This window comes from Castor canadensis, chromosome 14 (genome assembly GCF_047511655.1).
Source record: "Castor canadensis chromosome 14, mCasCan1.hap1v2, whole genome shotgun sequence".
NCBI lineage: Eukaryota > Metazoa > Chordata > Mammalia > Rodentia > Castoridae > Castor > Castor canadensis.
Window position 1 is genome coordinate 64328944 of NC_133399.1, and position 21131 is coordinate 64350074.

At 36.7% G+C, this 21131-nt stretch overlaps 1 long non-coding RNA gene across 1 annotated transcript in view; it reads right to left on the reverse strand.

Annotated features, from left to right (window-relative positions):
* Positions 1-2807: 2807 nt before the first annotated feature.
* LOC141416876 (uncharacterized) overlaps positions 2808-21131 on the reverse strand; it is a 163750-nt gene continuing 145426 nt past the window's right edge. The window contains exon 6 of the long non-coding RNA XR_012441453.1: positions 2808-12080. This is a non-coding gene — a long non-coding RNA (uncharacterized lncRNA). The remainder of the gene's footprint in view (positions 12081-21131) is intronic.

Genomic DNA, 21131 nt, shown 5'->3' on the forward strand with positions numbered 1-21131 from the left:
TTTCCCTTCTTTCTTCTTGTTTGTATCTGATGCAGCACCAAGCATTGTGTGATACAAACTTATTAGGTCCTCCACAGATATTGAATGATTGAGGAATGGTCCACTGACAGAAAATGCCTAACCTCCATAATCATGAAAAAAAGAGGATCCATGAAAATATTTCTCAGCATGAGTGTGTGTGGGGTGTGTGTGTGTGTGTGTGTGTGTGTGTGTGTTATACATTCATGATTTTCCATCTGGGAGTTGGAAAAACCAACCCTCTATGTCACTGGGGCAGAAGATAATAATTGAGTACCATGCATGACTAAATTGTGTGAGGTCAGAGTAAGGCTTCTGATTTATTACAAAGTAGCCAAATTATTCTAGAATAAAAGTAAGGGAAACCAAGGCAGGGCTCAGGTGGAATGAAATTAGATTTGGCTGAATAGGAAGGAGATTATATTGTTTTATATGCTAAGTTTTCATTTCTTGGAAGGAATTTTATTCAGAAAAAAGAGAGGGAAAGGGAGAGGGGAAGGGGGACAGACAGAAAGTGAAAAAAAAACATCACATTGACCTTTTCCTTCTTCACAGATGATTTCTCTTATTTGAATAGCCTGCACTTGGGCCATCTCCACTGATTTATCTGCTGTACTCTGTGACAAGGGTTTAACTGACTAGCTTTGTCATTGCATTTGCAACAGGACCATCACAAATTGGTGTAAGTCATTTTGCTTATCACCTGGATACTAAATTTAGGCCACATATATTTTCTTAAATTGTTTATTACCCATTTGTACAGTCATTTGTCCTTTTCAACATAACACAGTATGTGCTCATTTGCTCAGCTTGCAGGGATACTCAGAACATTTGACTTAAGAGGGCTCCTACACAAAACGGCTCTGTTATTCTAGACTGTTCTTCACGTTGTCCTTGGAATTTGCTTCCAGCTGGTGATTGCCAGAGGCCAGCTGTCTGGCTCTTTCTCCTCCTGATCTCCTTTCCAGAGGGCCACAATCTCGTCCTTGAAATTTTACAGGAAATGCCCAGTCACCCATGTTTTCCTAATGAGAGTCCCGAGCACAGCAAGTGAAAATGACTAGCCACAGGCAGAGCCAAGAAGAAAGCTAAAACCAAGTATTTCCATGTTTCAGACTTGCTGACATTCTGCCTTTCCTCAAATACTTTCCTGTTTTCATTTTGTGACTGACTAGAATATAAAATGTAATTTGAGGATAAACAGTTGGAAAAGAGGCATTGAGTTACTTTGTGACATAAAACACCTTGCTTAAAAATAGAAGGGAAAGCTTCTCTAGTTTGAGCACAGGAAAGGATCCCCTTGACGTATATTCTAGCAGGTTTAATCATTTTATATGGCTAGACTTTATTCTCCCTTTCCATCACTGGAGAGTTTTACAATAACACAGTTAAACAACATCAGGAATAATGGTCCACTCCTTTGAAGAAAAGAATCACACAGGCACACACATAAGCACGCACGCACACACACACAAACACAGAGATAGCAATGACGAAAACATTTTCCATTTATTTGTGGTTCAATTTCCAGCCATTATCATTTGACACTTTGCTCTTTTAATGGTTACATTTGCTTTGACACAAAGTAAAGATTGGATTTCTTACACAGCACAAGAAATAGGAAGGAGTAGTGAAGATAATGGAAAAAAGATTGAAAAAACTTGAAAACAAGAAGACTTTTAAGGTGATAAGGCTAAATGAGCCGTTTAATTTAGGAGATTAATAAACATATGGAGGCTTATAAAATAATTATCACAGAAGTTGAAATAGTATTTGATAACATTCTGATTTATACCTGATAAAACTGACAATAACATATTTTCATCTCTTCCAATCAAAATGCCAGCATTATGTTTCAAGGGAAGAGTCTAGACTTTTTCCAATTTTGATGCAGAGCAACTTCTGCTTGCCAAAAAAATTCTACAATAATTTAACTGGTCCAGAAGAAAATAATGATTAGAATTAGACCAGAAAAAGAAAGTAAAGAAAATTTAAAGAAAGATATAAAATGAACACTGCTTATAAATTTAGACTCGGGTCCTTGGAAAACATAAGAGAATCAAGTGCCAAATATTTTTTAAATAAGGTAATTAAGGCTGGGTAAATGGCTCAATCCTGTAATCCTAGCTACTTGGGAGGCAGAGATTGGGAGGACTGCTGTTCAAGACCAGCCAGGCAAAACATTGGTAATCAATGTCTGGGCATGGTGGCCCACACCAGTCATCCTAGCTACCTGAGGAAGCATCAATAGAGTTGTAGTCTTGACTGGCCCTGGTATAAAACGACCAGTATCTCAAAAAATAACCAATGCGAAAAGAGCTGGCAGAGTGGCTTAAGTGGTAGAGCACCTGCTTGGCAAGCCCTAAGTTCAAACACCTGTACAGTCAATAAATAAATAATAACTTAAGAAGGTCCAAAGTTAATATACACAGGTCCATAGACTTTATCCAAATAAGCAAATAAAAAACTAAATAATAAATATGCAAGAAAAAAGCATACAACACTGCCGGAGGACACAAATGAATACTTAACAAATGAAAAGGCATACCACGATCCCAGACAGAACACCATTTAGATGCCTCCAACTAAATCTTTAAATTTAACATGATCCTATGAAAATACCAACAGAAATTGTTTTGGAAATAGGCAAATTGAATATAATTTTATAAAGAAGGATAAACAAGGAAACGTGGTGAGTTATAGTTTGAAAGGGAAATGTAATGATGAGAGAATAATCCTATAATAATTTATACTATAAATATAAAATAATTAAAATTGGTACTGGCAAGAACAGATTACATGGGAAAGGGTACAAAATAAGGTATAAACTCAGAGACAAATTAATTTTGTATGTGATAAAGGTGAAATCTCAAATATGTGGAGAAAAGATAGATTATTAATAAATGATGTTTCAGTATATCTTTAGGGTAAATTCCAAATCAACTAAAATAATTATTTTACACTCACAGATTGCAGAAGGTCTCTTAAATTACGGCTCAAAATCAGAACTTATAAAAGAACATATAACTTCTCTATGCCATCAAAAGCAAAGTGAAGACAACAAACAGAAGAAATGCCTGTACTCCTTTTGTAATATACATACTGTTTTTCTGCCTTTTATATAAAAGTTCCTCTAAGTCAATTAAAAATAACTGACTGGAAATGGGCAAAGTATATAAACACATTTCACATAAAATAAAACTCAAATGACTTTATATGTGAAAGTTTCTCAACTTATTCATAATAAAATACATGTAAATTTAAACTACATTGGGTTTTTTCACCTGTCAGAATGGTAAAGATCAATTTGATCACTCATTTTGTTGATGCAGGCATAGAAACTATATATTGCTAGTTATGTAAAATGATATGGACTCTATGGAGAGCAATGTATAATATTTATCAAAATTAAAATTCACGCATGTTAACCTAGTGCTGTCATTTCTAGGAATTATTCTACATGTATTTAGATGCATAGAAATTAGAAAGGTGCAAGGCTCTTCACTGCAACATTGCTTTTAAGATAAGATAAAACACTGGAAAAAAAGTAAATGCCCATCAACAGAGGATGCAGCAAATACACTGCAGTTGATGTGTATAATGAAATTCTATGCACCTGCTTAAGAATGCACTCTGTGTGATCACACAGAAAGGTCTCCAATGTATAGAGTTTAGTGAAAAAATGAGTGTGCAGAGCCATGAACACAATATCCTACCATTTGTTCACGAGGAGAGAACAATACATTTACACGCTTAAAAGATCTGAGTCTCTGAAAAGCTACATAAATAAACAATTATCAATCCCTTTGGAGAAGATAGCCAATGGCAAAGAAACAGAGATGGGAAGAAAACTTTCAGCATTTTTATTCCTAGCAAATGTGAAAACATGTCAACATATGACCTAATGTTTTGGTAAATATAAGCCTGGTACTACCTGAAATCATCTTAAAATGTTAAAGTTTAAGAAAACATCTTAAACATTTTCATGAAACCGTGCACTAGGGGTAGAAAAGCCAGGATTCCAGACTTAGTTTACTGGTTTTCATGCTGTGGGTTCCAGATTCCTCTAAAGTGAAATGAATGTATTGCCTTTGGTGAACTCTAACATCCCATTTGGTGCTAAAATTCTACACTTCCACTACAATAACATAGCCATCAGCCTTGTGATTACTTAAATTTTAATTTCAGTTTAAATTGGTTAAAAGTAAATAAACTTAAAATTCTGTTCTTCAGCTTCACTCCCCACATTCCAAGGGGTCAATAACCATGTGTAGGTGGTGGCTACCATATTGGATGACACAGGCAGAAAACATTTGCATCATCACAGGAAATTCTATTGAACAGTGCAGTTTTAGGCCCTATAAAATGGGATTAAAAATTTAATAGATAACCATTTTACACAACAAGGGAAGGGAAGGGCATCTGTCTTTTTCATACACATTTTTGCTTGTAAGTATGGTTTAAATGAATATCAAGGACAACTCTAATGGGGAAAATATGCTATTAAAAGGTAATATGCAGCCTAAGGAGTTTGTGAATGGAAGGCCAAAAAGCTTGGCCTGGCGATGTTGATGAATCTGAATCCACTTATGCACTCACCTGGGTCTAATAACCCAAGCTGTGAAATCACATTATTATCCATCATTATCATCACTGAAATATCAAACACCTTCTATAGTATAGCTGTTTTCTGTTTCCTTTTAGCTTACTAGATGCAATAAGGCATTGCTATAGTCTAGGACACAGATAAACAAACAACATATTCTCAAACCAGCTATCATGCTAACTAATCTTCAAAAGGCTGTTCTTTTCTAAGTGACAAGATGCTAGAAAAAATGTTGTATTTTCACATAAGCAATAAGCATTTTTGGAGAACTGAATTCAGATTCCACAGCTCATTAGCTGTGTGACTTGGCAAGTTACATAGTCCAAGTCTTATTTTATAAAATGTGCTCATTGTTCCTACTTCACAGATTTGTGAAAAAAATTTTTGTGGGAAATACAAGACAAGCATAAGTAAAGGATTTAGTATACTGGCATCCAGTAAGTACTCATTAAATGATGCTATAAAAATGTCCCCTTTACATTTATGTTTAAAAAGAGGTTGTCATAATCCTCATGGGATAATGATAGTAAGCAATAACAACATACTATTACTAATAGGCATTAACTTCAGGCCTTTTACAAGGTGGGACCCAGGCTGTGTTGCCTTCAAATAATTGTGATTTTATAGGCAAAGAGGAAAGTTGGACAGGACATTGCTAAAGGGCAATGTATGCAACATGAGCCCTGGTAAATCCAGTACAATCAATGGCAACAGGAAGGGACAAGATGAAAGAGTCATCAGACCAAGAACAACAGAACTACTAAGGATCTGAGTAGTTTGGGTTGATGGTTTACACTTGTATAGTATATGTAATATCATCTACAGATTATTTCAGGCCAGAAACCTGTTTGTTTGTTTGGTTTTTTACCCCTACCTGGCCCTTTTTCATTAAAACAAAGACCGACCATTGTGTGCATACATGTGTGTATTGTGTGATTTATTTTTCTTCCAATTCGTTACCTAAGTGATAGCTTTTCCAAATCAGATTAATCATGTGAACCTGACGTCATACGGCTGGCTGATGTTTACCTAAATAGCAACTTTTGGAGGAGATGGCAGGCAGAAAACATATTTGCCAGGAGCTCATGAGTAAAATTATTGATAGGATAAGTTTAGGTCATGCTCATTCATGGCTCTTCACATCATGGCACTGATTAAGAACAGGCAACAGTTTTTGAAACTGGCCCACATTCAAGAATCCACCTGCAAGCCAGCCCAGAAGGGCTTACTTTTACCTGTGCCAAACAGAATCATGCTGATTGAAATATCTCCCCCACTGACTTTGTCAAAATGCTTCAAATTCCCACTGTTGGGAAAACTCTGCCTTTGAAGCATAGAAAAATTTATGTTAAAATTTCAATGTTTTTCCCAATAAAGTTAATTCCCTTCTACTTGCTATAAAATTAGTAAGAAAATTTTATCCAAATTATATATATTTGCATGAAGTCATGGAGCACAGCTCAAGAAATAAAAGACCAAATTAATCAGAAAGAAGGTATAAGATTTTCTGCTATGGAGAAACAGACAAGAATTTGGGCAACAGAGAGTCATACCCAAGCCAACAATTATGTGGCAATTTTCACTAACAATAGCTCTTTCCCTTTAGTTTGCATTTTAATAAAAATATGTTGAGTGACCTCCAATACCCAAGGAGCCAGGCACTATAGCAGGCTGCCCATAATACAATTCCATGAAGGGATTTATAGTTCTGGATCTGTATTTATCTTGAAAACTAATTTGTTAAATATGTTCCTTTAAGAAATCATACTCCTTCCAGGATGTAAAACCTCCAGGTCCAGGGTTAGGATTTCACCTGAGGATCCAGAAACATGAGGTATCAGTTGCTACCAGCGGGATGTTAATAACAAACAAAGCCAAGCAATGGTAAGGCAAGTGCAAATGGAGAGGGAGTCATCCAGCTTTCTAAGCCAAGTACATGTATCTGTTGGATAGTGACATAAGAATAGCAAATAGTATACTATTATATTACACAGTGTATTAACAAATAGTAAGATTTTAAGTTAGCTAGTCAAAAAATTCACCACTCCTCTCCCTTAACCTAAAACTTCACCCTTTTCTGTGTGCTCTTCATAACAATGTTTACTGGTACACTTTCCACAGTTATCCCTCACTAAGTAATCTGCTTGTAAAGGAAGATGGCGGGCGGCGGGGTGGAAGGGGCTGAGTTTTTAGGTAGTGTTTAACCTTTGATATGCCACAGATTTGCAAAGCTGGCTTCTATGCTTGGTTAACTTCTTTCTAATTTTCAAAAAAATGTTCATTCTCAATCAGGTCTCCTCAAAACATCTGCAAGAGGAAAAGTGATTCCCAGGTAAAGTGCATGACACATCATCATATAATTTGGACTGTTTAATTTTAGTAAATTTTAGTAGACTTGTCCACAAGAAGGGCAAGGCCAACACTTTATTGTAATAATGAGAGCCAGTTCAGAGGAATCTCTAGTCTCTACATTCTAATTTTGCTCTGGGAAACAGTAGCAAAATAGAAAAACAGAGTATTAAACTATGTGAGAAATGAATGATGGAGAACCTAATAAAAACCATAAAATGGCAGCCATTCTCTGTCATCATGAGTAAAATCTAGAGTATATAATGGCTAGTTTTATCTCCCACCTCAACATACTAACAAATTCAGAGCAAAATCTCCTTTTAAAAAAAGTCTTAGATTCTAACTACAGTTAGATAATCAGTAAATCATATCCTAAGATCCACAATGAATCCCAACTTAAAACTTTTTTCCTGACAGGAATCTAAACACTTGGATTTTATAAGGGGAAGGTTCCTGTCTTTAAAGTTATACCAGAGGCAACTGTAAGATGAATTAAGGAGAAATGTAGGTAAGAAAAGAACAAGTGTCTTGCAAGACAGTAACAACAGATTAAAAATATAGTCATGGTCATCCTTTGTAAATTACTCCATATTTTGAAGGTACCCAAGTCAATGCCACCCACTAAATGAGACTGGTGAGTATGTAGGTGGGCTTTCTCTAAATCATAGGTGCATACACAGTTCTTGAGACAGCATAGCCACAGAGAACAGCAATAAAACTGATTCCTTGTGGAAAAGATGCAAAACTGCTAACCAAAACATCAACCTCAGAGGGACCAGTCTTCACCATAGAGAGACAATGCCCAAAATTAATCCTGTCACCAGTTCCAGATGTTTCTGCTTGTCACTAGCAACCAAGGTTTCACATGTTATGACTGTTAGAATGATAAATCAATTGCTTTTTAGAAGTCAAAATCATTTCACATCTGTTTCAGGAAGAACTGGTTTGAGACTCTATGACATTCTGAATGCAACACAAAGCTATGTGCCTTAAAAATTCTCCAGGAATCTCAAATTCTTGAGCATAATGTGCAAACTATATGCTGCTTTTAAAAATATAGCTTTGTGGAAGACATTTGATAGGTTTTGATTACCTTGAATGTAGTCTCCTTTCTCTTAGTAATGATATGCAAATTGCCTCCAGAAGCATCCCCCACTATTCCATATGTTCTTTTGGGGGAGCCAACTCCAGTTCTAGTAGTAAATAGGGTGGTAGTGCTGGGAGTGGTGAGGAGGATTTGGAACTATGGTTGAGGTGAGCCAATGGAAACCCATCCTTGCCCATGGAGAGTGGGTCAGTGATGGGTAGAAGACCTACAACTGGCTAATCAGACTGAAGCCCAGAAACGTTCACAGGTGAAGGGAAGAATTGTTTTTCTCTGTTGGATCTGAATACAGAATGAGATGCTAATTACCACTTTTGGAACAAAAGTACCACCTGCTGAGAATAGCGCCAAGGCCAAAGACATTAACTGAAATGGAGAGGAAGGAGAGCTTGATCAGTCACTGGTAAGGGCAGCCTCTCCTGAAATCAGTCCAACCACTATTATCCAAGTAAGCTTACTCCTTGGTTAGGCCAATTTGATTTGTGTGTGTGTGTGTGTGACTTGTGGTTTAGTGTGTCTAGTAGGAAATGTTTTTGAAAGACTGAATAAGTAGTATGGCAATAAATAAGTCAGTCAGTAAATAAATTCACTGCTGAAAAATAAAAGTTTTAAATGACTAAGTAGGGAATACCAAATACTCTTTTCCTTTTCTCAGTAACCATTCTTTTGGTCTTATTTGTGACTGTTTTTCAATTCTTTTTAATTAATTAATTAATTTTGGTAAGTACTCATTTGTTATTTCCTGGCAACAACTGATGTGACAATAATCTCAGCCAAGTTTGGTTTGTGACTGGCAAAGACTGGCAAAGACTGGAAAAGCCCAAGGAAGGTCAAACTAACAGGAAGAGAAGTTTGGATCTGTCAGGTTTGAAGTAAACTCTACCCCACACAGTCTTCCCCAGGACATGATTTGATCCACTTTGTACTATAGAAGATTTCCATGCAGACCACTGTGTAATGTGGAAATGTTCCACTCACCCCAACTCATCCTACCCTAGCTGCTTCTCCTGGCCAAGCCTTGTTATCTGTTTGTCTGGCCAATCTCCATAAAACACAAAAAGCTCTTTCTAGGAGGAAAGTAGACTCCTACATTCAGTTATAAAATCATGAGAGGGGCTCAACCAGCTGCAAAGCTACATACCACTATACTCACCCGTAAGGCAATTCTAGGACCACAGTGTTCTCCTGTTTGATCAACACTCTTCAGAAAGTCACATACAGCATTGCCTACCTCTTAAATAGATATTTATGGAAATACTCAATTTGGAAATGGACTTGTAACCATAAAATGTCAGGCAGTGGAAAAGATTTAATAAAAATTGAAATTTCACAAATAGCATATCATAGACTTTCTCTCCCAATCTGTTTTTTCCCCTTGCTATATACTATCCAGCACCCCCACTGTCCATCTGGAGCCTGAGTACAGTAGGTAAAAAACACTTTTGCTAATTCACCAAGTTTACTGAACACAAATGAAGTTTCCAGATATATATTAGTGAAAATAAAAAGCAAAAATAAAGGTGTCAGAACCTAATCTCTCTTGGGAAATTTTCATTTGAGTGAAAACACAGCAAAATAAAACCAGGAAAAATCCAAAACAGCTACAATGAAAAAGGTATAGATGAAGAAGGCTACAAGTCCCTTGTACAAGGGACTACAAATGTGTCATAGCTAAACTATGGAAACAGCCAAGATGCCCCATTACTAATGAATGAATTAAGAAAATGTGGTATTTATACACAATGGAATTTTACTCAGCCACAAAGAATGAAATTTTGTCATTCACAGGTAAATGGACGGAATTGGAGAACATCATCTTAAGTGATGTTAGCTAGGCTCAGAAGGCCAAAAGCCACCTGTTCTCCTGCATATGCAAATTGTAGACCTAAAACAAATGCAGCAATATTATGGGACACGGGTCATACAAGCGGAGGCTGTGCAAGGGAGGGATTGAGCAAGGAAAGGAAACCAAAAACTTGAATGAGGCTGAAGTGCTCACTGTACAGGATTGAATACAGAAATTTTAAATTGGCTGGGGCCACCAAGAGAAGCTGACTAGGGAGAAGTGAAGAGGACTGGAAGAGGTGAATCAATTGGAGCTGTAACACATATATGCATAGAAACAACACAAGGAATCTCCCTGTGTAGCTATCTTTATGTCAAACATCATGTTTGTCTTTTTATCTTTTATGTTTTTTCTTCTACAAAATTGGAGAACAGGAGGATGGAACAGGTTCTGTGGGTGAGGGGGGGAGCACTAGTTGTGGGGAGAGGTGAAAATAAAAAATTTTTTTAAAAAGTATGGGTTAAGAGATTCTTGAAAGACAACCTGCTCAGAGCTAAATGAGGTTAATCTGGGAACTGCCATGAAGAAGCTGAGCTTGTCTTGACTCCTGAAAGAGGAGAGCCTAACTGAAAAGCATGAGGCTGTAAACCATAGAGAGGACAAACTCTTCCAAGAGACCCTGTCTCCTTTTGCTCAGTGTTTGTAACTCCAGTAACTAGTTCAGCAGTACCTGCTACTTAATTAGGTATCCAGTTATGCTTGTTGAATAAATGACTGGCACTTAATTTGACATTTATTGAATAAATAAATAAGAAAGAATAAATTCTAATAATTGGTAGATATTAAAATTCATTTGCAAATTGTCAAGAAATCCTAGCATTGGTTCAAATCTATGTGGGGATGGAAAGAGATATTGGAGAAATAGCTGTGTGCTAAGAAAGTAGAGGGTTTGACCTGCAAGAACAATAAGGACAAAGGTGTAAAATGAAAATAGAAAGGTCTGTAATATGGGGGATGGGAAAGGTCAAAATCTGGCAACAGATGACCCCCCACTATAATTTCCAGTGCTCCTCTGACCAGGGAATTGCTTTCTGCCAGGGCAGCTGAGCTGTTGGGCAGAGCAAGAGTGGTGTTTACACCACAGGAGGCCATCTGGAAACGCAATCAGAGGCCTGAGCCCGGGGGGATTTTTGGACGCAGCCAAGCATGAAGAAAAGATTTGTGCCCAGGGCTCTTTGGTTCTGTCATGACCTTAGTTCCATGAAGCTATAATTTTGACTCTCTAATGTAACTAAGTCATCTGCAGTACTTTCATAGGCTCCAGCTTAGTCAATTGTCATCAGACAGCAGGAACTATATTGAAGCAGGTAACAGAACAGCAAACAGTAATGGTTATTGCACAAAGACAAAACTCATCACCAAATGTCATGAAAATTCTATAGGATGAACTCACACAGTACATAATGTCATAAAGATACACCATCCACAGCATGATTTTAAAGTGGAATTACACTGAAAAGACCTGCAGAAGTCAACTCACAAATTTTAGACCCTCTCAGCCTTATCAACATGGCCTTACCATGACGATGCTCTCGGCACAGCAGCCTTCACAGGCTCAAATCATTTTGTGCTTGAACTATTACATATTGTTCAGTTTTTAACATTTAATTTCCTGACGGCCACAGACAGATTCCTTGGACATTCCCTCATGTCTTTAAACTCTGAACGAAAACTACTTTGACTGGCTGAAGCCTGGGTTGTTAGTATTCTAAAACATAAACTAACCTATGCAGAAAGACTACAACACAGCTGACCACAAACACTGTCAGTCTCTTTGGGAATGGTTGTACAGTGTGTTAAATGAAGCAATGAAAGCTGCCCTTCCAAAAATAAACAAATAGAATGAAAAGGGGACATAAGAAACAAGAAAATGAAGGTAGAAATAACTTATCTTTTCTTGAGTAAAATCTACCTAGGAAGGCTACCCAAGAGTTACCAGAGAAAAATTGTATTTGTGGTAGCTGGCCTTCAAATACAGTTCTCGATTGTTCATAATCTAAAACCCGAGCTATTGAAAAATCAGCCTTTTTTGTAAAGAATTGTAAATATCATGCAGCATTTATCTTGTCTAACAGATTATGCATGTCTTACTATTATTCGTACCTTAAAATTCACTCCAAACTCCACATCATTTCATAGAGGAAGAAGAGGATTACCTTGCAAAAGGAAGAAAAATAAAGGGCCACTTATTCCCAGTGCTGGTGGAAGACCATATGGAAATTCTCCCTGAAGTGACCATGATGCTCCCATGACAAATACTTTGATAAATGAACAGTTAGAAACTAATACTGCCCAAATATCAAAGGAAACTATTCCCACTTTTTACTTTCAGGTGAAATATCCGTAACACTAAAATACTATATCTACTGCAGAACTATGCTTTACTTACCAGCAAGATATACCTATAAAAAAGCAATTAGTGCATCAGGTACGGCGGTGCACAACCATAATCCCAGCTATTTGGGAGGCAGAGACAGGATAATCATGAATTCAAGGCCAGCTGAGGCAAAATTAGTGAGACTGTCTCAAAAGCAAAATAAAAATAAAATAGCTGGGAGCATAACTCAAGTAGTAGAGCTCTTGCCTAGTGAGTGCAAGACTCTGGGTTCAATTTCCCATCACTGCAAAGAAAAAGAAAAAAAAGAAAGCAATTAGCTTACAGAATATGTAGTCTCACTTTCTGCTGTGATACTTGGAACCAGAAGAGCTAAAACGTAATTCTATCCAAGAGCCAGCAAATCCATAAGCCAAGGGTATTCCCAGGCCCTTATCTCAGTTCCATCCAGATTTAGGTCACTATCTGCTCTAGCTCACTGAACAATTTTCCTTCCAGTTGACTTTTAAAGTGAGCATATGAAGAGGGAATATCAGTTAGAATGAAGTTTAGCATCACATAACTAAAACAACAAAACACTAACTTAAGCATAATATAACTATACTTTCCTCTCAAATGAGAATTTATGAAGTTTATGAAATAAATCCAAAAAAGAGTCCAGGACTGAGATGGGACCTGCAGGTCATCAGGGACCCAGACCCTTTCTATTTTCTTCATCTCTATCCAAGCACTGGCTCCCACTTGCCAGGTCACCTTATGGCTCAGGTCAGTGAATGAAACTCCACCATCACATGTTTTTTACAGGTCAGAAAGAAGAAGGAAAGAAATGAAAATTCCATCTCTTCCAGCTGAATCTTCTCCCTTGGGAAACTTCCCAGTAATTTCACAAAAACTCCTATTTACATCTCATTGAATGGAGTCTCAGAGTTTCACCTAAGACTAACTAGGTGGTGTTAACTTTTCATCCCGGCTGGCCATGCGAACAGCTCAAAAATAGGATTCTGTTTCTAGGGAAAACATAGAGAGTAGATTGTGAGTGAACCAGTATTGTATGACTCTATATTCTCTTTCTCTCTCTCTCTCTCTCTCTCTCTCTCTCTCTCTCTCTCTCTCTCTCTCTCTCTCTCCCTCTCTCCTCTCCTCTCCTCCTCCTTCTCTCTTTTCTTCTTTCTCTTCTCTCCCTCTGTCTCTCTCCAGGTCTCCCTCCCTACTCCATCTCTCTTTCTCTCCTCTCCCCTGTCTCCTCCTCTCTCTCCTCTCCTCTCTCTCTCTTTTTTTTTTTTTTGACTCCTTCCTTTTTGTAACAGTTTCTTCCTCTACCTCTTTTTATCTGTGACAAGTTACCTCTGTTTCTTCATTCAGAAGACTGGGATAACAAGAGCCCTAACCTCAGGTTGATGTGAGGGTAAACGTGTTAATAATGTGTTAAATATTATTTTTAACGCCTCTTCCCAGCTACTCTCTGTTATTTGAATGGATTCCCATCTCTCTAAAACTAGCAGCTATCAAAACTGAAGCACAAAACATAAGTATGAGACATTAAAAATGCATTTATGTATAGTCATAGTTTCACCTGATTAAGAATTTTTAAATCAGTTGGTTTTTTTACCTACATGCCCACACTTAGTAAAAGCATATGATAATATACATAAAGCACACAGTATAACTAAAATTAATGCTTTTGTTGCCTTCATGTGGTTAATGTTTATTTTTTCTCTATTCATTAGCAACTCTTAGTAAGAAACACTATTCATGTGGTATAGTAGCTGACTTCTGAAAATTCAGTCTTCCTAAGGTTCACATATAATGTGTGCATACAGAAATACTGTGCAAACTGAGCATGTGGCTAATTAAAAACATTTAAAAAGTAGTATACTTTCCTTGCCCCTTATTACATGCAAGTTCCATTCACTAGTTATTTTGTTAATGAAGCAATTAGTTTTACATGCAACTGCAGAAACAAATAGATTTACTTTAATCTTATCTTTTTAAAACTTCCAAAGGGATTCAGGCAACAAAATATGAAAAGCTGTATATCTTGTATTTTAAACAATGAGGATTTATTGATCATGGCCAACCTAGAAGTAGGGACATTGATGAGAATGTATCAGCAGCACACAGGAGCCACTTCCACCTCGGATACAGAAAAACCATTTGGAAATGGCAAAAGTCACATTTGATGTATTTATCTGGCTCTAGAGCTCCTTCAGGAATTCAAAGCAGTTTTTGCCCTTTTCTAGGCCCAGGAATAGAAGAGAAATTGCTAAAAAGCTTACCGCTATGCTCAATAACTATGTTTCATATGTGGACCAACAGGTTTGGTCCATGTAGATAGATGTATTCCTCAGAGGTTCTGCCCCTTCCGACATGTATGACTTTAAATTTTTCCTTCGTTTGATTCTCTGTTCCTCACTTAAAAAAGAATAATAGCTGTACATGAAAATTGTTGCAAACATGAAATAAGAAAACATAAGGGACTAGCCCAGATTGCAATAATCAGAATTAATTTTCTTTGCATCTGTAAACATGTACAATTGTGGCACAGACTTGGTCAGAATGTGACAGATTTCAAAGTACTATAGCAGTTTTATTTGCTCACCTATATTTTATTTACTGTGGACATGTGGACAAAGGTGTTGTGTCAAAATCTGCTGTAAACTTACAAACTAACCCACACATTTTCAACTACTGAACTGATCTGACCAAATATTTAATATGCCACAAGACTAATAGTAGTAGATTCTTTTAAGAACAAATCAATTATTCCAATAAAAGTTCCATAAAATGAAACAACATTAATATTCAGGCTGCCAGGTAGCTATAGTGCATTTAATTTAGTGTAGCAAAATTGAATTTCTAATGAGTTAAATGGGATACCTCTTAAATTTCCTATAACCAAAGTTTTCTTGATGTTGGGGTAGCATTAGCAATAAACTGCATGGTGCCTATAACAGACTGTTAATTAGGTCAAGGATCAGTATGGGGTTACTGGTATAAAAGATGCCCTGCCAATACATCCTTATCCTGCTGACATCATTTTAAAGGAAGCAATCAATCACTTGGTGCTAAAGCTGAAGTGGGGAGGGGGTTGAGACCAAGCATCCAGGTAAATATAAACAGAACTACCATGAAAATACCCTTGATCATGATCATCTGGAAAGGTGCCATCTCTCCTGTCTGTCAGACTCTGTGTTTATTTGCTCCTCCATCTTTTCTGCAATTTTTTACTTTAAAATGTCAGGGCTAATATTTGTAGCACATCAATTCATAAAACATGTCCCCCTCTATTGGCTTTTCATATACCAATGAAAATATTGACAGTAAAACCTTGCCTGAAAGTGCTTCTAAAAATAAACTTCATATATTTCTCATGCCATTGTTATTTGTCTCTTGAGATTGTTTCTGTTTGCAAAACAAGACACCTTCATCTAATACCTCTGCATATAAAACAGAAGGCTAGTCTTCCCAAAAAAGTGTATAGAAACAAGATTTCAAGAACCCTGAGTTTGCTCCTATATTAAATTATTCATCTATCTTTGGGAAACCAGGGTCTAGCTTTTGCATTAAATATCAATCTATTACATAAAACTAACAGCACTTGTCTTTTGACAATCTCTCATAGCACTTTGAAACACAGAGACTGCTATGGGACTACTGCTTGCAAATATTGCCTAGTCCTCCTTGGGGAAGAAGTCTACTGCCTCCACCTACAGATGTCAGGTTTGGCCATTTGATTTGTTTTAGTCATTGCAATGTGAGTAGAAATGACACATGTCACTTTTAAGTGAAGGCTTCAAGAGCCAGTATTGGGACAGTTGTTTCTTCCACTGCCACAGAACAGTGATACTTAAGACAGAGGCTGCCTGGTCAGGTGGAAAGCCCACAAAAGCCACAAAAAAATCTCTAATTGCATAAGACACTGATACAGAGAACACATGTGAATACAGCATTGCCCAGCCTATAAAAACATATACATATTTAAAGAATATGGTCTTAGTAATCAAGAGCTCATGTCCTGATATCCATTTGCCTATATGACCTTGGAAATATTTCTTAACTTCTCTGTCTCCTCACCTGCAAAACAGAATATCTAGTCCACCAGTTTTTTTTATTTGTTTGTTTTGTTTTTAATAAGGAACCAGTGAAGAGCCTGTAAAGAGCTCAGCATGTCTGACTTTGTTTAAGCTCCCCTCAGGTTGGATATTATTAAGTAAAGGTTGCGTGATAGTTTTCCTTAGACAGAGATGTGTGAACATCTTCTTCAAAGAACTCTATTAAGGCAAACAAAGGAAAACAAAAAAGAATAAGACTCAAACCAGACTAAAAAGTCAAACCACCAAGCAGCACAAGGTTCTTTCACAAAGTGACTCCAAGGGCACTGTTAACCAAAAGCCCAGTCTTTCATATTTTCATCTGAATAATTATGTCATGGCCTCCAAAGTAAAACTAATGGAAATAATATAAACTATCATTTGTATTCTAATACATTTATCCATAAGTTTCAGTCCTCAGACCCTGTTCCTCTTCCTAAGCCATTTTTCAGTGCAGCCATCTTCATACCTATATTGGAGGTCCAAGGTCTTAGAACTGCAAGCCCTTTTCTTCTGTATTAGTACTTTATTCCCCCAGCTCTCATTGTCTCCTTCTGTACCTTCACTTCCCTTACACATGAATAATTTAATCTTATGACCAAATTTGAGATGTTAGGTTTGTGGAACTTCCCTTTCTGCCCAGCATTCTTCCAACTGCACTGCTACCTCTTGGCATGCAGATGAATTACGACACTAGTGTTATATCTAGAACAGGTGACAATTTTCCTGAGTACCCTTCAGATTATAATATGTGTGTCAGCATAACTCTCTCTAGGTACTCACCAAAATAAGAACTGGTTGGTTATAGAAACGAAGTATTATCATAGCATGCTTTATGTTGCTATAACATAACTATGGAATTCCACAAACTATGGAGTTTATATTTCTTAGAGTTTCAGAAGCTGTGAAGTCCACTATCAAGATGCAGACTTCTGGCAAGGGTGTCCTTATTGTGTCATATCATGGCAGAAGGCCAAAAGGTGAAAGAGGACAAGTGACTGAACTTACAGCCTCAAACCTTGTTATAATGTGCATTAATTAATTCACAAACCCTAATGACCCAAAAACCTCCCATTAGGCCCTACCTCCAGACACTATTGCAGTGATGGTAAAGCATGTACTTTGGAGACACATTCAAACCATGGCAAGTACCCACATGAGGAGAATCAAACATAACTGCAATAATGGTCCTGTCTTCTACATCAGCTCTCTAAGAAGGTGTTCTGTAGAGTTCCACCTATCTATGGTAACTAGAGTAAAGGCAATATTCCAGACAATACTGTATTACAAAGAAAAGTTGTTTAGAAATAGTTTAGATGATCAGGGTCCAATTCAAGCTTTGTTTATCATGTCCAGTCAGAAGTTATATTATTTCCCAAGTCTCATGTAAATCTACTAAAAATGCCTTTCTATAGGTCAGTGTAAGTGGGATTTCACCTTGATCAAAGGAAAATGTATATTATGTATGTATAAATGACAAGTGGTACAGATCTTTCAAGACTTGGAATAAATATAAAAAGGCAGCTCAGCCCAGGAGACAAGATAGCACACATAGCCAGGTTTCTAATCTTGGATGAACCCACAACCCCACTTCATGAATATCCCTCTGACACTGTAAAGACTTTCAAGAAAAGTGAGGATTCATGCTTCCTGGTTTCTAACACATAAAAATGACATAAGTGTGTTTGGATTCCTGCTGTGCTTCCTTCAATACATCACACTCAGTGACTCATGCTACCCCCTGAAAAACCTGACAAGCATTGCTTTTTCCTGTAAGTAGAGAATCAAGTAAGTATGAAAGAAGTGAGCCATTCTGGAAATGAGTTTACAAAACTGTCAAAAAGAACTAAAGGTTCAAAACTGCTCCCACAAAATCAGTATGCGCTATACTTCAGCCTAACAGATGATTCTCTAATGCACTTTCAACTGTCTTTAGAAACAAGATAACCAAGAAACAGATCATAAACTCAGCCATGGTGGTAGAATTATAAGAATCTTGTAAAACTTTTCTCAAATCAACAGTTAAGAAACTAGTTAGAATATTCAGGTTATGTGAAGATAGTTTGAATTGCTCCATTTCTAGAGAGAAAGAAACAAAATGAGCTGATCACTTAATTTGTTTGTTTAAAAATCATTACTAAAACATGAAACCAAAGAGGAAAACTGGCCATTGAGTAGGATGAGGTTTCTGATACACAATTCACTGTCAGTACTATTAATTCCCTTGAATTCTGCAAAATTCAAAATGTGAACAATTTCCAAATGTTTAAGAAAAGAAGTTGCTTTTATCAGGAAGGAAGGATTCTGGGTATAGCCAGTAATGAGTACAGTGAGAATTGTCTGAAAATATGCACTATTTTAAACAAAAAGTACAAAGCACATATCCAAAATTAGAGGTGTAGGCCAAGATGTACCACTGAACCCTCACATTATACTGATTCTAGGAGTTCAGTTGCCTTTTTACAAGACATTATATTTTTCAGGAACATTTGACATTTTGTTTCTACTTAAATCACCAAAGAATTCTTAAAGTTTTAAAATATTATACAGACTGTGACAGCAGGTAAAATGTTAGGATATTACTTCCTTCATACAACGTGTATAGAAGACCATAAAATCCACTTGAAAGGAAAAAATGGAAAATATAAGCATTGTTTTAGAGGGAATCATGTCTACAAAACATTCCAAATTTAAACTTATGCTTCTTTTTTCTCTTTCTTCCTTTCCTTTTTTCTTTCTGTTCCTTTTAGATACCCTCGATAAGTATCCTTCTAGTAGCTTCCATATGAATTATATATTTGGTAGCACAAGGCAACAACAGCAAAATCAGTGGTTGTTCCATAAAATCAGATCCTTCTCCATCAAAAATTACTTCAACCAAATGTGTAGAAGAAAAGTGGGTCAACTAAAACTGATGAAAACATCAAGTAGATGTTATTTGTGCATAAGGGTAATCTCTGAGGAATGTTTATTCAAGAATACAATTTATAATTTAAATGTTCTCTGTAATATCCTGCAAGAAGAATTTCAGATGATGAGGCTTATTTTAAAGTAAATGAGCTTACACTAACCTAAAACTTTTTGTATATAACATAACTTTAAAAGAACGACTTTTGCTTCACAGCACATTTAGTATTTTTGTTTGTTTTAAGAAAATGACTCCATATTTCATCACATGTGTCAGGTTCTGAGAAAGTTAAACACAGTTTGAAAGAAGTCAACTAAAAAGGGATATAGTCCTAGCTCTGCTACGTCACACGTTGATTTTTTTTAGTGAAAAATGCAAATATAAAGATTTTCTAATTTATCTAGCAGAAAGCTTCCCCATTCATATGCAATATTCTCCACATATTCTGAGTTAGCACATGGAATAAATATCATAAGAAAGACGGCTCAGTGACCCCACCAGTAGGCTTGATTCAACCATTTCAGACACTAGAAGAAAAGAAAGCGTGCAACAGAGCCCTTCTGATCCTCTGTAACTGTCACCTCTATGCAGTGCCTCTAGTCAGTCTCCCGCTGGGGAACTCCCTCTCCATGTCGAGACCATTGCCTACCACTTACTGTCTCAATTCTCTGTGAGACTGCAGAAAGAAAAATAAAGTGAAGGACAAAAGCCATAGTGTATAATGAGAGGTGCTTAAATGTAGAGAGAACGTGCTTAAGTGTACCTAATGCAGATTTTTTTATTGTCACTTTAGTTCAACAACGTTTGCCAAGCTCTTTAGGCCTTAAGAAAGCTCTGTCAGCTTTGGTATAGGTTTTATGTAACACTGCTTAGAGGTACATCATGCCAAAAGATAGAAACTTATAAACAGTCGCTCTTTGTTTTGTTTTGATTTGTATTTATTTGTGAGACAGAATCTCGCTGTGTAGTCCAGGCTGGATTCAAATACATAATCTTCTCATTCTCCACCACCTGAGTTCTGGGATTACAGATATGTACCACCAGGCCCAACTCCAGAATGTTTTTTAAGAAGGGGCTTTTCAATGCTATATCTAATGTTTTATTTTTGAACCACACACACACACACACACACACACAAAAACCTTTTCAAAAATATTCATAGCATTTCTTTTGCCTTTTGGAACTTATTTAATTTGTGTAACATCTAAATCAATCAGCATGTGTATAAAAATAAAATGTAAACTTTTATAGATGTCAGGAATAATGTCAATGAAATATTTAAGCAAGCTTTGTGTTTAGGGCAGAGGACGCAACAGCATTCACTTGACATTTCTTCTAATGACATCCCAGTAGAACAATGAAAGCTTCAGAGATAAAGTGCAGCCAGAAGACCTGAATTCCAATCTTGATTCTTCCCCTAATTGGCTTACACAGTTTTAGTGGGAAAAAAACCATACAAACTTCGTAAGACTTGAGATTTTAATACCTACCTTATATAGTTCACAAAGTGACAATCCAAAGAACATGTTTCAGGTTATTTTTTAAAACTTTTAGAGTAGAATATCAGTTTAAAATATGTCAAGACATTTTGGTCAATATATAGCTATAATATGGAAATTCATAAGTTTATTGCAAGTTTGTTTAAATGTTGGGAGATTTTCTACTCATAAACGTTCTTAATTGGTGAAAAGGAAGAATTTCAGGCATATTAGCTTAAGAATCTAAGTCATAATCATCCTGAAATTCAGGTAACTTGGATGTGGCTTAGGATTAGTGGGTTGTACTCTCATGGGAAGAGAGAGTACAGACAACTGTCCAGGAGAAGAAGGACCAGGACTAAAGGCAGGTGGTTCCCCCAAAAGCTGCAATACAC